This window comes from Gorilla gorilla, chromosome 11, assembly GCF_029281585.2.
Source record: "Gorilla gorilla gorilla isolate KB3781 chromosome 11, NHGRI_mGorGor1-v2.1_pri, whole genome shotgun sequence".
In the NCBI taxonomy this organism is placed as follows: Eukaryota; Metazoa; Chordata; class Mammalia; order Primates; family Hominidae; genus Gorilla; species Gorilla gorilla.
This window is the reverse complement of record NC_073235.2, coordinates 131,388,765-131,405,242: the sequence shown is the minus strand read 5'-3', so window position 1 is coordinate 131,405,242 and position 16,478 is coordinate 131,388,765. Positions and strand designations below refer to the sequence as shown.

Below are 16,478 nucleotides of genomic sequence, written 5' to 3'. Positions count from 1 at the left end.
ACCCCTAACAATTATTTGCCTTTTGATGTTTCTTAGGCTGAAACAAATTCTTATGTAGTTTCATAGTTATTAGCAAAGTGACATCTTGATCTTTAACATTTAGCCATATTTAAGAAGACTGTAATAGCTACTTTGATGTGTAATATTTAGAGATAAGACTGATGGAAAACCAGAAAAAAGGAGTATTTTGGGTTGAAATAGCTAAAATATGATAGTTATATTGTATTACCATTTTTCTTCCACTATCGTTAGTCTAATTCTTTTTCTTTATATATATTTTCAAAATCATTAAGGAAGAGAAATGGGCATTAGCTGTTGTGCTGTTATTTGGATTTCAGAAAATGATTCTTGAAACATCACCTAGGTTCCCATGGCCAGGAGACTCTCTAAAAGGTAAATATTTTTCTACATCACACCTATCAAGACAGTCTCATATCCTGATGGGATGAAACCCTGTTCTCAGAAACAACTTTTACTTTAGGTTACAGCAAAGTCTCCTCCTTCCTCCTACTTCTGTATCTTCCCTCCTCTTCTAGCATTTTCATCCTTCTCATCCTCTTTCTTGTGACTTTTCTTCTCTGCTTCTTCTCTGTTTCCTTCATTGCCATTGAGTGCCTTCAATATACATCACATAAGATGTCTAACCGTGAAGAACTTGGAATGTCATAATAGTATCTCCATTTCAGAGATGAAGAAACTGAGGCTCAAAAATTCAAAGAGATATGCCTATATCTCTTTCTATCACACATCATCACCCTGTTTTATTTTCCTTTCTTATTTATCTCCATTTATAAAGTGAGCTATTTAGTATTGAGTACATTTTTTAATCTTACTCTGGCAACTTGTTTAAATGTTTTCCTGACAAATTTTTTTAACTTGGTAATGGACATTAGTGATGTGACTGGTGAGTAATTTTTTAAAAATCAAAATTAAAGACAATTAAAAAACTAGTACAATACATATTGCTACATGAAAAAAGTCCGAAAAGACAATATATTGTAAGATTCCAATGTTATAATATTTATAAAATGAACAACTATAGAGGCAGTAAAACCTTTCAGTGAACCCCAGGGATTGGGGCAGGAACATGCATAGGTAAAAGACAGGGGATCTGGGGGCACAGTTAAACTACAATATTTATTTGTGAATTGTAACAAATGTACCACACCAATTCAAGATGTTAATAGGGGAAAGTGAGGTTGGGGGAAGGGAGTACACTGGAGCTATGTACTTTCTGCTCAATTTTTCTATAAACCTAAAACTGCTCTAAAAAATAAAGTCTATTTTTTAAAGCTTTCTTAAAAAAAAAAAAAGCTGGTTCAGGGAAAAGATTGGCCAACGTCCAGATGTCAAAATAGACCCCAATTTTAGAATACATTTTAAAGTTGTTAGATAGGTTGCCTGTTAAATGTCTGAATCCCAGTGAATAGATGTCGAGTGGCTTTCAATCATGAACAAAGAACAAAAAGGAACGATTCTAATATAAATTTCCATTTTTCTCATTCACTGCAGACAGCGTTTTCATGCCTTTAAGTTGTGGACAGATGGCTCAGTGACAGGCGATGGGTATTCATACGTGCAGGACTGCATCTCATTACACTCTAACAAGAAGATCGTAATGGAAACAATCAAAACCAAGCCTGGCTAATCACATGCAACAGACACTGATTTTTTTTTTTTTTAACTAAGGGCAAGGACATTTTCATGCAATCTGGGAAATCTGATGATGGACGTTATTTTCATTATCTTTTATTTCTTTTGTTTTTTGAAAAGCTAAGTAAACCAATATAATTTAAAAACTAATTTCCAATTACATTACAGTTATTTTTATTATTGTTTTCCCACAATATTATTTTGGATCAACCATCTCTTTTTCTTGATTACTATTTTATTATCTTTCTAGAAGTCCTTTAAAATGTCTTTTGTAAACCACTTTCTGCCCTTTAAGATGTGTGCAATCAATAAAGAAGAATCTTTCAGCACAACCTCCCAGTATCCTCATCAACAAAGTAAATTTGAATATGTAGCAAATACACAAGTCTCTACTTTAGTTTATAATGTAAAGTACATGATACCAGCCAGACTTTACCTATAAGTACATTAAAGAAAACCAGCAATCTCATATATTTTGTAGAACAAATTTAATTAAAAATATACAACCTGCCGGGCATGGTGGCTCATGCCACCCAGCACTTTGGAAAGCGGAGGCAGGCAGATTGCTTGAAGTCAGGAATTCCAGACCAGCCTGGCCAACATGGTAAAACCCCATCTCTACTAAAAATACAAAAATTAGTGGGGCCTGGTAGCATGTCCCTGTAGTCCCAGCTACTCTGGAGGCTGAGACACAAGAATTGCTTGAACCCAGGGGATGGAAGTTGCAGTGAGCCAAGATTGTGCCACTGCACTACAGCCTAGTCAACAGCATGGTGAGACCCTGTCTCAAACACACACACACACACACACACACACACAACAAACAAAAAATGCATTCATGCAAGACCCTTTGGTGAAAAAAGTTGGGTTTTTTTTTTTTTCAAAATCATTAAAAACTTTAGAAATCCATGACTATTTTAAAATGATCATTCTGTGGCCTGCAACCATCCTGGGACAGGTGAGCTATTAAGAAACGCTTTCATCCGTAACAGGGAGCAAGTTTGGTAGCACTCTAAGTGTCATGAACACATGTGAAAGAAATTGAGTCAATAAGCCATGAGGGAGGTAAAAGGATGATAAATATTTCTCTTTGTAACTGAGGGCTCCAGCAAGATAGCAGGGGCTGATGGAGTAGTGAGGCTGAGTAGACACTGAGATCAAAGAGCATTCTGGAGCATCTGTTATGCACAATGTGTTAAGATGGGATAAGAATGGGACGAGGGTGAGGTGATCAAGAAGATAGACTCATCTGCAAAGTCCCTTGAGATAAACCCATAGAAATGCCAGATAAAGTAATCAGAGCATTATTTTCAATACATAGTTGAAGTACCAACAAAGAAGTGAAATCTTATAGCAGAAATAAACCACAGGGCAAATAACATGAACTGAGATACAGCTTTCCTGGAGGGGTGTCAGGGAAGGGTAATGATCAAACCAGGGGATTGGGCTCTCAGCTTTCTGTGGAACTAGGGAAAGAAACCTTCAGCCTGGGAGAAGCAGGTAATGATTAAAGAGAACTAACACCTTTGGCAAAGAACAACATTGTCTACCCTTTGCTGGCTGCAGGGGAAAAAATGCTTCTCTGGGAATTCTAAACCCCAGCCCTGTCCACTACAGTGATTTGAAGTGGGGAGGTATAAATATTCTGTGATTTAGAAACACAGAACACCAGAAATGTATATAAAACAGGATTTATAAGGCTGTGGAGATACTGCTGTGTATTTTGCCAAAGACAAATCAAAACTCCTTGAAACCATGCTGTCAGGATTTTCAGATAGAACTCTGTTTAAGTTAGGTTTACAATTCAAATTTATAAAACATGCAAGAAAACAAGGTTCAGTAAGCAAGAGACAGTGCACATGAAGTAGGACGGGTAGATTCCCAAGAGTTTCCTATAAAATAATTAGGCATAAAAGTAGTAAAACAGATTTAAAATGATTAAAGTATAAAAGCAGGTGTGGAAACTATAAGAAAATGGCACTATAGCAAAATAGAAAGATCAATTAAAAATAATAAAAGATGTCTTAGAAATTTAAATCACAATTGTTAAAATTAAAGTCTCAATGAATGGGTAAAATTGTAGATTAGATACAGCAGAAGAAAGAATTGGTAAGAAGGAAGATAATCTAGACAGTAGTTCTCAATCTTGGCTGTATTTTAGAATCTCCTGGGAATTTTTATAAACCCCTGCGTCCAGCTTACACCCCAGACCAATTAGATCAAAATCTTAAGTAGGGAGAATCTAGGCATCAGTATTTTTTAACATTCTGTGGATTATTTTAACATGTGTGGTTGTTCTAACAACAGCTGCCTCAAGAACAGCACACAGGAAACTGAGTAATGAAAATACCATGAGAAAAATCCTCAAAATAACCACAAACACAGAAACACTATGTCTTTTTTTTTTTTTTTCCTTCCAGACAGAGTTTTGCTCTTGTTGCCCAGGCTGCAGTACAATGGTGCCGTCTCGGCTCACTGCAACTTCCACCTCCCGGGTTCAAGTGATTCTCCTGCCTTGGTGTCTTTTTAGTTCTGTATCTATTGAGTGCATTTTCTGTGCCAGGCACTCTGCCAGGTACAGGAGACAAAAAGACAAACGAAATGCAAAAACGAAGAATTTTAAGATGCATCACAAAATCCAAACCTACTAATGTGCTAATTTTAACAGGAAATTAGATGGCAGCTGAAATTTAGCTCTAATATGGAGAAAAAGCCTTGTAATAGATGTACATTCAGCAATATTACCTCATTGGTGTATACATGTGCAACTATTGTTTATTTTTTTCCCAATAACTGAAATCTCACGGGGCCTCAGTCCTCTATAATCTTTGCTCCTTCTGCTGTGGGGTTCCTAGCAGCACCTCAACTATGGCCACTCACCCAAGTCTTCATAAGTGTCTTCTGCATCTCCCCTTTTCTGGGGGACACTTACTGCATTTTCCCATTGGGAGAAGAGAGAATAATCTCCCCATGAAGGAATTCCAGTGGAGGGACTTCTCCCCACTGAATTCACCATTTTGTTCTATTCCCCTGCTAATGTGTGGTGGTGGAGAGAAAATGTGGGGTAGTGGCTGGTGTTAAGGTCTGAACTAGAGCCTCTCAGGAAATCTCTGGGAAGGTGGATGAAGCCCAGTTATGATGATCGCATGATCTGAGAATGTGTCATTCTCTGCTTTAGGCCATGCCTCATCTGGAATCACTGAAAAGACATCACCTCACACCTGCATGGCAATGAGGAAAATGATATGTCAACAACCCAATCTTAAAAAAAAATTAAAAATAATAAATTAATAAACCTTTTCTGCTTGCCCGATCCTTTTTCCACAATTAATAATTCATAGTGCCAATTCAAAAAATTAACATTGTACTTGTTATTTTTTTCATCAATCTTGTAACATTCTTGAAATATTGAAAAATGCCAACATTTCAGCATTATTATTTGGAATGAATTTCACTATAAAATGTATAATGCTGGTATTATTTATAAACAATCTGACAGTGTTATCAATATTATCTAAGTCACTAGTTCACTATAGTTTATATCGATTAAATAATTCAAGTTGAAGACCATGTGACCAGACAAAGCACATCTCATTACAGCTAGAGCCCCGATTCCTACCATTTTCTGCATTATACTACCACATAGTGGTTCCTTTTATTGTGGTACACCGACTAGGCTAATACCTCATTTGCCGTTATCAGTATTGTTATTAAAAAAAAATCAGGGGGACAACAGCCCAGACATTAACACATGTCCACCATTATACAACACTGTTTATCTATATTAACCAAAGACTCATACAGTTATTTCAAAAATCATAATAAAAGAAGAAAACCCCAGTGATTTTATTAACCTTTCTGGATGAGCTCTGTTTAATAAAGCCCAACGATATTATATTTTAAGACATTTGATAAAAAATATAAAATCAGGGAGGTAGAGAGTTCATTAGAAATAATTTCTTTAAATCTGACATTTTTACGTTTGAGAAAACTGAGGCCCAGAAAGGGAAACATATTATAAGCATTTGTTGAAGGCCTCTAAGCTTGTTGGTAAATTCACGTGAAAACCCCAGGAACTGTGACTCACACCTAGGCTTTTTCTGTAATGTGTCTCTATACATTAAGAAAACAGCCTCACTGATTTATTGGCAAGAGTGTCAGTAAGTCATGGAAATAATTGGCAAAATGAGATAAGCTCAAACATTATTTTATGGGATAAAATAAAAGGTCACCTGAAACAACGTGACATGTATACCTTGAGGTATGCTTGCCTGAAAAGCAAAAGTCTCCAGGGGCATAAACTCAGGTTAGTGCCTCAGCTCAACGTGAAGCTCATTACCATCCTATAACTTAATAAAGACATGTTTATTTTACTAAGACTAAAGAGATATCACAGTTACCATATTTTTCAGTTATATGAAAGAAAGATATTTTATAAACCTTAGGAAAAATAGAGCTAGGTCAAATTATCTTTATTTTTAACATTTAACCCCATATTGAAACAAAGGAAAGCCGCTGTCAGAACAGTTTTTACTTTTCTTCCCCTCAAATCTTTTTGTACATTTTTATACTACAACTTCTCAATAGAAAAACCTGTTGGTTACATTTTCATGCAGTTTGAAAATGTTTTGTGTAGTGTTAAATCATGTGAAATTGACAATTCCAAGTCATATTAAATATGCGATGTGAGTAGATACTGTACTAGAATAATTGAGAAAATATTACTATAGTTATTACTTTTCTTTAATCTGTTTAGAAAATCCTAAATTGGAAAAAAAGAAAATACATTTTTAAATGATCAGAAGTACAGTTGTGTGGGACTGCTTTTATTTAAAGATTTCAAATGTATGCTTTTAGAAAGATCAAGATTGTCTTCTCCTTGTGTATAATAACTAAGTTAGAAGAGAACAGAAGGAGTGTTCTACATAAAGTGTGGCCCTGATCATAAAACTAGGTGATAAAAATAAGAAACTCTTCATGATAGATAAATTACCTAAAGGTAAAAGGAGAAGACGGTATCAGCATCCCTTAGGAACTGGTAGTAAATGTAAATGATCAGGCCCCATTGTAGACCTCTTGAATCAGAATTCTCATAATGGGGCCCAGAAATCTATTTAAACACCCAGGTGATTGACTTGCATGCTTAAGTTTTAGCAGCAGTGATCCAGGACCAAGACAGACCTTCCTCCTGCTTTGTCTTCAGATAACTTATTCCTAAAGAGCAAAACCTCATTGTTAACACTGACTGTGACAGTCATCCATTTATTGTCTCTCAATTCCAAATTCACTCTCCATTCCTTATTCTGCAGTAACTGAGATGGGCCCTGTGGATAGTTCTCCTTTGTCAGCTGGTACAATATTGTCAGTAGGCGGTGCTGCTGTACATTTGCTCTAGGGGGAAAGGGTTTATTTTCCTGGTTATGGTGCACATCTCTCACTAGGTTCCTCCACCATGCACCTTCACCAGGTCCCAGTTCCTGCAGTACGGGTTGGCCAGCATCATGTACAGCCAGTAGCTTCCCTGATACCTCCTCAGGTGTCATCACAGCAGAGTGCCACCAGTACCTCACCTCTCCATGAATCAATTGCCCAGGAATCCCTCAGGTAGCTTTGCAATGAGTCCAGAGATGCAGCACCTTTTTGTGAACAGATGTTTCCTGGCAACCCAAAATATTAGGTTTCCCACAAGTTGCATCAGCAAAGAGACTGTGATTTCTCTCCCATCCAGTGACCATTGCACACCCTCTCCAACAAGGAATGCAATTCGCCCCTGAAGAGGTGAGAGACGTGGAGGTGGCTCCTTCCTAGGTTATCCATCTTGGACCTAGAGGGTTGTAGCTGCTTCTAATGTTTGCTACTTCTGTATTATGTTTTTTTGTTTTTGTTTTTACTATACTTATGTTCTAGGGTACATGTGCACAACATGCAGGTTTGTTACATAGGTATATATGTGCTATGTTGGTTTGCTGCACCCATCAATTCATCATTTACATAAGGTATTTCTCCTAATGTTATCCCTCCCCCAGCCCCCTACCTCCTGACAGGCCCCAGTGTATAATGTTCCCCACCCTGTGTCCATGTGTTCTCATTGTTCAACTCCCACCTATGAGTGAGAACATGTGGTGTTTGGTTTTCTGTCCTTGTGATAGTTTGCTGAGAATGATGGTTTCCAGCTTCAGCCATGTCCCTGCAAAGGACATGAACTCATCCTTTTCTATGGCTGCATAGTATTCCATGGTGTATATGTGCCACATTTTCTTAATCCAGTCTATCATTGATGGACATTTGGGTTGGTTCCAAGTCTTTACTATTGTGAATAGTGCTGCAATAAACATACGTATGTATATGTCTTTACAGTAGCATGATTTATAATCCTTTCAGTATATACCCAGTAATGGGATCGCTGGGTCAAATGGTATTTCTGGTTCTAGATCCTTGAGGAATCGCCACACTGTCTTCCAGAATGGTTGAAATAATTTACACTGTCACCAACAGTGTAAAAGTGTTCCTGTTTCTCCACATCCTCTCCAGCACCTGTTGTTTCCTGACTTTTTAATGATCACCATTCTAACTGGCATGAGATGGTATCTCACTGCAGTTTTGATTTGCATTTCTCTAATGACCAGTGATGATGAGTATTTTTTCATCTGTCTGTTGCCTGCATAAATGTCCTCTTTTGAGAAGTGTCTGTTCATATCCTTTGTCCACTTTTTGATGGAATTGTTTGTTTTTTCCTTGTAAATTTGTTTAAGTTCTTTGTAGATTCTGGATATTAGCCCTTGGTCAGATTGGTAGATTGCAAAGATTTTCTCCCATTCTGTAGGTTGCCTATTCACTCTGATGATAATTTCTTTTACTGTGCAGAAGCTCTTTAGTTTAATTAGATCCCATTTGTCTATTTTGGCTTTTGTTGCCAGTGCTTTTTGTGTTTTAGTCATGAAGTCTTTGCCCATGCCTATCTTCTGAATGGTATTGCCTAGGTTTTCTTCTAGGGTTTTTGTGGTGTTAGGCCTTACATTTAAGTCCTTAATCCATCTTGAGTTAAGTTTTGTATATGGTGTAAGGAAGGGATCCAGTTTCAGCTTTCTACATATGGCTAGCCAGTTTTCCCAGTACCATTTATTAAATAGGGAATCCTTTCCCCATGTCTTGTTTTTGTCAGGTTTGTCAATGATCAGATGGTTGTAGATGTGTGGTGTTATTTCTGAGGCCTCTGTTCTATTCCTTTAGTCTATATATCATTTTGCTACCAGTACCATGCTGTTTTGGTTACTGTAGCCTTGTACTATAGTTTGAAGTCAGGTAGCGTGATGCCTCCAGCTTTATTCTTTGTGCTTAGGATTGTCTTGGGTATGTGGGCTCTTTTTTGGTTCCATATGAACTTTAAAGTAGTTTTCTCCAATTCTGTGAAGAAAGTCATTGGTAGCTTGATGGGGATAGCATTGAATCTATAAATTACCTTGGGCAGTATGGCCATTTTCATGATATTGATTCTTCCTATCCATGAGCATGGAATGTTCTTCCATTTGTTTGTGTCCTCTTTTATTTCATTGAGCAGTGGTTTGTAGTTCTCCTTGAAGAGGTCCTTCACATCCCTTCTAAGTTGGATCTCTCAGCAGAAACCCTACAAACCAGAAGAGAGTTGGGGCCAACATTCAACATTCTTAAAGAAAAGACTAAACATACTAATCAACCCAGAATCTCATATACAGCCAAACTAAGCTTCATAAGTGGAGGAGAAATAAAATCCTTTAGAGTCAAGCAAATGCTGAGAGATTTTGTCACCACCAGGCCTGCTGAACAGAAGCACTGTTCAGTGCTTCTGAAGGAAGCACTAAACATGGAAAGGAACAACCGGTACCAGCCACTGCAAAAATATGCCAAATGGTAAAGACCACTGACGCTATGAAGAAACCACATCAATTAATGGTCAAAATAACCAGCTAACATCATAATGACAGGATCAAATTCAAACATAACAATATTAGCCTTAAATGTAAATGGGCTAAATGCCCCAATTAAAAGACACAGACTGGCAAATTGGGTAAAGAGTCAAGACCCATTGGTGTGCTGTATTCCGGAAACCCATCTCACATACAAAGACTCACATAGGGTCAAAATAAAGGGATGGAGGAAGATCTACCAAGCAAATAGAAAGCTAAAAGAAAGCAGGGGTTGCAATCCTAGTCTCTGATAAAATAGACTTTAAACCAATAAAGATCAAAAGAGACAAAGAAGGCCATTACATAATGGTAAAGGGATCAATTCAACAAGAAGAGCTAACTATCCTAAATATATATGCACCCATTACAGGAGCACCCAGATTTGTAAAGCAAGTCCTCAGGGACCTACCAAGACACTTAGACTCCCACACAATAATAATGGGAGACTTTAACAACCCACTGTCAATATTAGACAGATCAACAAGACAGAAGGTTAACAAGGATACCCAGGGCTTGAACTCAGCTCTGCACCAAGTGGACCTAATAGATATCTACAGAACTCTACACTCCAAATCAACAGAATATAAATTTTTCTCAGCATCGTATTGCACTTATTCTAAAATTGACCAAATAATTGGTAGTAAAACACTCCTCAGCAAATGTAAAAGAACAGAAATCACAGCAAACTGTCTCTCAGACCATAGTGCAATCAAATTAGAACTCAGGATTAACAAACTCACTCAAAAGCATGCAACTACGTGGAAATTGAACAACCAGCTAATGAATGACTACTGGGTAAATAATGAAATGAAGGCAGAAATAAAGACGTTCTTTGAAGCCAGTGAGAACAAAGACACAACATACCAGAATCTCTGGGACACATTTAAAGGAGTGTGTAGATGGAAATTTATGGCACTAAATACCCACAAAAGAAAGCAGGAAAGATCTAAAATAGACTCCCTAATATCACAATTAAAAGAACTAGAGAAGCAAGAACAAACAAATTCAAAAGCTAGCAGAAGGCAAGAAATAACTATGATCAGAGCAGAACTGAAGGAGATAGAGACACAAAAAAACCCTTCAAAAAAACCAATGAATCCAGGAGCTGGTTTTTGAAACAGTCAACAAAATAAATAGACTGCTAGCAAGAATAATAAAGAAGAAAAGAGAGAAGATCAAATAGACGCAATAAAAAATGATAAAGGGGATATTACCACTGATCCCACAGGAATACAAACTACCATCAGAGAATACTATAAACACCTCTACACAAATAAACTAGAAAATCTAGAAGAAATGGATAAATTCCTTGACACATACACCCTCCCAAGACTAAACCAGGAAGAAGTTGAATCTGTGAATAGACCAATAACAGGTTCTGAAACTTAGGCAATAATTAATAGCCTACCAACAAAAAAATGTCCAGGACCAGATGGATTCACAACTGAATTCTACCAGAGGTACAATGAGGAGCTGGTACCATTCCTTCTGAAACTATTTCAATTGATAGAAAAAAAGGGAATCCTCCCTAACTAATTTTATGAGGCCAGCATCATCCTGATACCAAAGCCTGGCAGAGACACAGCAAAAAAGAATTTTAGTCCAATATTCCTGATGAACATTGATGCTAAAATCCTCAATAAAATACTGGCAAATCCAATCCAGCAGCACATCAAAAAGCTTATCCACCGTGATCAAGTTGGCATCATCCCTGGGATGCAAGGTTGGTTCAACATACACAAATCGATAAAAGTAATCCATTACATAAACAGAACCAATGACAAAAACCACATGATTATCTCAATAGATGCCTTCAGCAAAATTCAACAGTGCTTCATGCTAAAACCTGTCAATAAACTAGGTGTTGATGGGACGTATCTCAAAATAATAAGAGCTATTTATGACAAACCCACAGCCAATACCATACTGAATGGGCAAAAACTGGAAGCATTCCCTTTGAAAACTGGCGCAAGACAAGGATGCCCTCTCTCACCACTCCTATTCAACATAGTGTTGGAAGTTCTAGCTAGGGCAGTCAGGCAAGAGAAAGAAATAAAGGGTATTCAATCAGGAAAAGAGGAAGTCAAATTGTCTCTGTCTGCAGATGACATGATTGTATATTTAGAAAACCCCATCGTCTCAGCCCAAAATCTCCTTAAGCTGATAAGCAACTTTGGCAAAGTCTCAGGATACAAAATCAATGTGCAAAAATCACAAGCATTCTTATACACCAATAACAGACAGAGAGCCAAATCACGAGTGAACTCCCATTCACAATTACTTCAAAGAGAATAAAATACCTAGGAATCCAAGCTACTTCTGTATTCTTAAGAGTTCTCTCTACTTCTCTCTAGCCAATTCTTCAATACTCCAATCCCCTGTTTTAGTTATTAATTCTTTGCATTAAACTTTCTTTGCTCAACTTATTGTGTGGTTTCTGTCTCTCTAACTCGACCGACCCTGAATGATATGTTTAGCTTTTTCAGTAGGTTGTTTTTTAGATTATAGGATCAATTCACAGATAGTATCAAGACACAACTCGTGGAAAGCCTAAACACATCTAAATTACATCATTATTTAGGTAGATGAGAAATTTGAATTTTTGATAAAGAAAAAACCCTTGAAAGGCTGTGAATCTTGAGCAGCTTTTCACAGCATTCAGAGCTATCCATGCTGAACCCCTCTTTGCACCTAGCAGTAAAGTAATAACTTACAGGTGTTTAGTGCTTTATAGTTTTCAAGAATTTTATTAATGGTACTGCTTTAAGTTTATTTCTACAGTAAGAATTACATTCTAAAATCACATAATAAATAGAAAGTGCTCCAGGTGACAAAATGACAGATTACGATCTAGAAGAGTATTGGGCTCCAAATACTGCTTATTTCTGTCTTCAGAGTAAAACCCTGACAATGGGATGGCCCCAAAGAGCTCAGTAGGAGTGAGCCGCAGTGATTCCCTCTGCCCTGGACAGAGCTTCTCTGCCGTGGGGCTCTCACTGCAGCTTGGGCTTCTTTCTGTCCCCTCACACTTAATCATCCAGAGTAGCAGGTCCTCCCCTGGGAACATAAGCCACAGGCCCAAATGACTTAAGACCTGAGGAGTACAGTCACCCCAAAGGGAAGGTCAGAGGCCTGCTGGACAACCTTGTATATCTTATTGTAGTATATGTTCTGCGATTTTAAAGCAAGCAATGCGAATATACTTGAATAGATAAGAGTACAAAATAAGTACAGGAAAGAACAATAAAAACTCATTAAAAAGAATGCAGTAGAACTAATAGATATGAAAGGTATTCAAATTTTAGAATGAAACTTCCCCTAAGTTGATACTGCTGACAATCAAATAACTCAACAGAAAGATTGGAGTGAGAGACTCTCCTAGAAAGAGTCCACAGAGATTCAGAAACAAGACCAATAAATTGATAGATATGGAGGAGAGAAGTACCAGAATCCAGATAAAATGGGGTCTAGACGGAAAAGAAAAAAAGGCATAAGGAAGATATTTGAATAAGTAATAAATATAAATTCTCCAGAAACAAAGAAAACTGAAAGGTCTTATATTGACGACACCACAGGGTGTCAAACGAAAAAGAAAAAGAAAACTGACATGGACAAGCAGGATAGTGAAACTTCAGAATATCTAAGAGAGAAAAATAGTAGATCATATAATGACAAAAAAGGAATCAAAATGATATCAGACTTGTCAATAGCAATACTGGATACATGAAGAAATTAATTTCTTAAGGATATTGAAGGTAAAGAAACTGACCTTTTAATTTTATATCCTATCGAATGGACGTTGAACTGTAAGAGATTATCATTAAATTTTACTAAGAATATTTTCAAGCATAACAGGATTCATTTAACAAAGACCTGCAATAAAAATACTCCTGAATCATAAACAAGGATATGAAGCCAGGGAGAGGCTATAGAAAGTAATGTATTCTCCTGTGAGAGAAGAAAAAAAAAAAAACACTAAAGAAATGGGAAATTATTTCTAGAACACCATCAAAGTAAAATCCTAGAAAAAAATTAGTTTTATGCTATCCTTCTCCAGAGTTCATTTGATATTTCCTCTAACCTCAGCCCAAATCTCAGATGATGTTCTGTACCCAGTGGGGTGACCAAAACTCTTATTCCTAAGGGATCTGGGCCCTTTGGGATGCTTGCTACAGGGGGGTTGCTATAAACTTCTATTAACTTTTACATTAATAGTAAGAGGCATTCAAAGGGTTCCCTCCTTGCATCCCTCCTTGCATCCATGTTGTAGTAAAGCCCTGTCTCCTTGATAATCAGGAGCAGTCTCAGTCCAGCCCACACAGCAAGTCCCTTTAGTTATTCATCCAGAATAAAGGCCAGAAGGACGCTGGCCTTAACTCTGGTTCTTTGGCGGTAGTGATTGTGCCCGAGGGTGGAGGAATGCATTCTTCCTTTACATTGCTTTTGCCAGAGGGTGTGCAGGAGGTCAAGTGTCACAGTACGGGGCCTCTGTTTGTGGCCAGGGTTTCTTCATGAGTCTCCTTATTCCTCAGGGCTGGTTGTACCAGGTGAGATCTAGTCTTCCGGTGGGGGAGCATGGTTGGTGGGCACCCCCTGTGCATGTGAGCTGTGTCCCTCTGCTGTGTCTCCCCAGCTAGGACGGCCTAGATGATGAAAGGCCTGTCTCTTGCAGATGAAGCTCATCTTCGTGATTGCTAATCACATTTCCTGCGGGCTCACCATGTGTCAGGCAGCTTTGCAAGGTGCTTTTGTCTAATTCAGCCTCACAGGCACATTCTCAGGAAAGCGCTGTGTCCTTCTTTGCTGATGAGGAAAAGAGTCCAATGGGATGAAGTCGTCTCTTCCAAGGTCATGGAGCTAGGAAGGGGTGGAGCTGTCACCCAAATCAGGGCCTCAGTTTCTATCTGGAAGACTGTGCTAGGTGACATCGCTGCAGCAGTGTTTCTCAACCAAGGGCAATTCTGTCTCCTAGGGGACACTGGGCAATGTCTGAGACATTTTTGGCTGTCACATTTGGGGGTGCTACTGGCATCTGGCAAGTAGAGTCTAGATCCTGCTGACCATCCTACAAAGCATGGGGCGGTCTGCCCTTCCCCTCCCCCAAACAGTTTACCCAGCCAGAATCAACAGTGTGGAGGCTCAACAACCCTGCTAGAGAGGTCTCATGTGCCCTGCTTTCCACATCCCTGGCCTCTGCCCCGTCCTGGTCCTCGCCTTCTCTCATTAAGATGGTGCTGCGGGTTCCTCATGGATTTCCCACCAGCACTGGGTCCCCTGCCTGTCTTTTCTCCACCCAGAAACTCACCTAATTTTCACAAAACACAAACTGGATTTTATCTTTCCCAGCTTAAAACACTTGCAGGATTCCCCCTTCCTTTGAAATAGAACGGCACTCTTCATCCCGGCACACAGGCTTGGCACTCCAGGGCCCCTGCTTACCTGTATTGTGGCCTCATCTCTCATCACTGCCCTTTCTGGGGTCTGTTTCAGCAAAATCAAGCTTATGACAGTCAAGCGAGCCTCTTCCCTCCTTCCGTCCTGGATCTCAGGGTCTCTACTTTCCAGTCCATTCTTCCTCCACACCTAAAGGGATCTTCTCCCCCTCTTCCTGGACTACTTGTAGATTTCAGGGGTTAGGACGGCTTCGTCTGTCGTCAGTTAGTTCCAACCCTAACGGACTTGTTGACCTTAGACAAGGCATTTAATCGAGTTGTGCCTCACTTTTTCCATCTGACAAATTTGGGATAACAAATGTGTTCATGTCATGGGGCTTTTGTGAGAGTGCAGAGAGATCGTGCCTATAGAACACTCAGCACGGTCTCTGGTATATTATAAGATCTAGGCAAAAAGTAGCAATACATTATTTTTAATGTGGTTAGTATTATTCTAAGGCTGTCACTTATTCAGAGAGCTGGGCTTTAGGGCAATTCTGCGATTTGGCACCAGCGTTGCCATAAATCCCGAGCCTCCCCACTCAGGACATCAGGCAGGAGCAGATGAAGGGAGGGGCCTCCAGGAGGCAGGAATGGGCGTGATAAATGGGCTGGGGTCTCCCTCTAGTGGCAGCAAGGTGGAAATGATGGAGGAAGGCGCCTTAGTTCTTAGTGGTCTATGAACGTGACCACACAGGATCCACCGCAGGCCAGGGTCTCTGGGGAGCTCCTAGACTACCGGAAAATAATGGTGAAATATAGTTATAGGACTTTCACTGTGGTGGGTAAAGCCTCCAAGCTCCTCCCAACTCCCCACTGCCTGGCCATTATTTATTCATTCATTTAAGGCTGAGTTAAGCCTCCATGTCTCCCTCCCATTTTTACTTTCCCAAGATGAATTAGGTACATCTCCACTGTGTTCCCAAAGATGCTGAGGATGCAGTTATTGAAGTTGGTGCGCATTTACAGACTCCTCCCCTTGGTGAAGGTTTTGTCCCAGACTCTGGTGACAAAGCATTGTCCTCTCAGACTCAGTGGAAGAGGGAGACAGACACATACCAGGGATCGACAGCTGGAGTGTCAGGCTGTGGCAGGGTAAGCCCAGGGATCGGGGGAGCCGAGAGAAGGCATCAGGACACCCATAGCATGGCAAGGGGTGCAGAGGAGCAGGAAGGCCTTTACGGAAGAAGCTACATTGGAGCTATAAGATGAGGAGGAACTGGCGAGTAAAGAAGGAATTTGCCGTATACGTGGATACAGAGATAAAGGGGTGACCCGACACCAAGAAGAAGCATATGGCTTCACCAGAGATTGTGAGGCATCTGAGATGATGCAATGCAGTCAGATTGTTTAGCAAATGCACAGAGCCTAAGATGATGAGTTGAGTGTCTGGACTTTCAACCCATGCTGTGTCACAACAGGCTTCACTCAAATGAGCTGTGGTTGCCTC

At 39.2% G+C, this 16,478-nt stretch overlaps 2 long non-coding RNA genes across 2 annotated transcripts in view; one reads left to right on the top strand and one right to left on the bottom strand.

The window, feature by feature from the left end:
- Positions 1–2,199, top strand: part of LOC129532202 (uncharacterized) — a 55,188-nt gene extending 52,989 nt beyond the window's left edge. Inside the window, exons 3-4 of the long non-coding RNA XR_008677843.2 lie at positions 294–393; positions 1,513–2,199. This is a non-coding gene — a long non-coding RNA (uncharacterized lncRNA). The remainder of the gene's footprint in view (positions 1–293; positions 394–1,512) is intronic.
- LOC134756684 (uncharacterized) overlaps positions 1–15,221 on the bottom strand; it is a 46,374-nt gene extending 31,153 nt beyond the window's left edge. The window contains exon 1 of the long non-coding RNA XR_010129713.1: positions 15,036–15,221. This is a non-coding gene — a long non-coding RNA (uncharacterized lncRNA). The remainder of the gene's footprint in view (positions 1–15,035) is intronic.
- Positions 15,222–16,478: the final 1,257 nt, after the last annotated feature.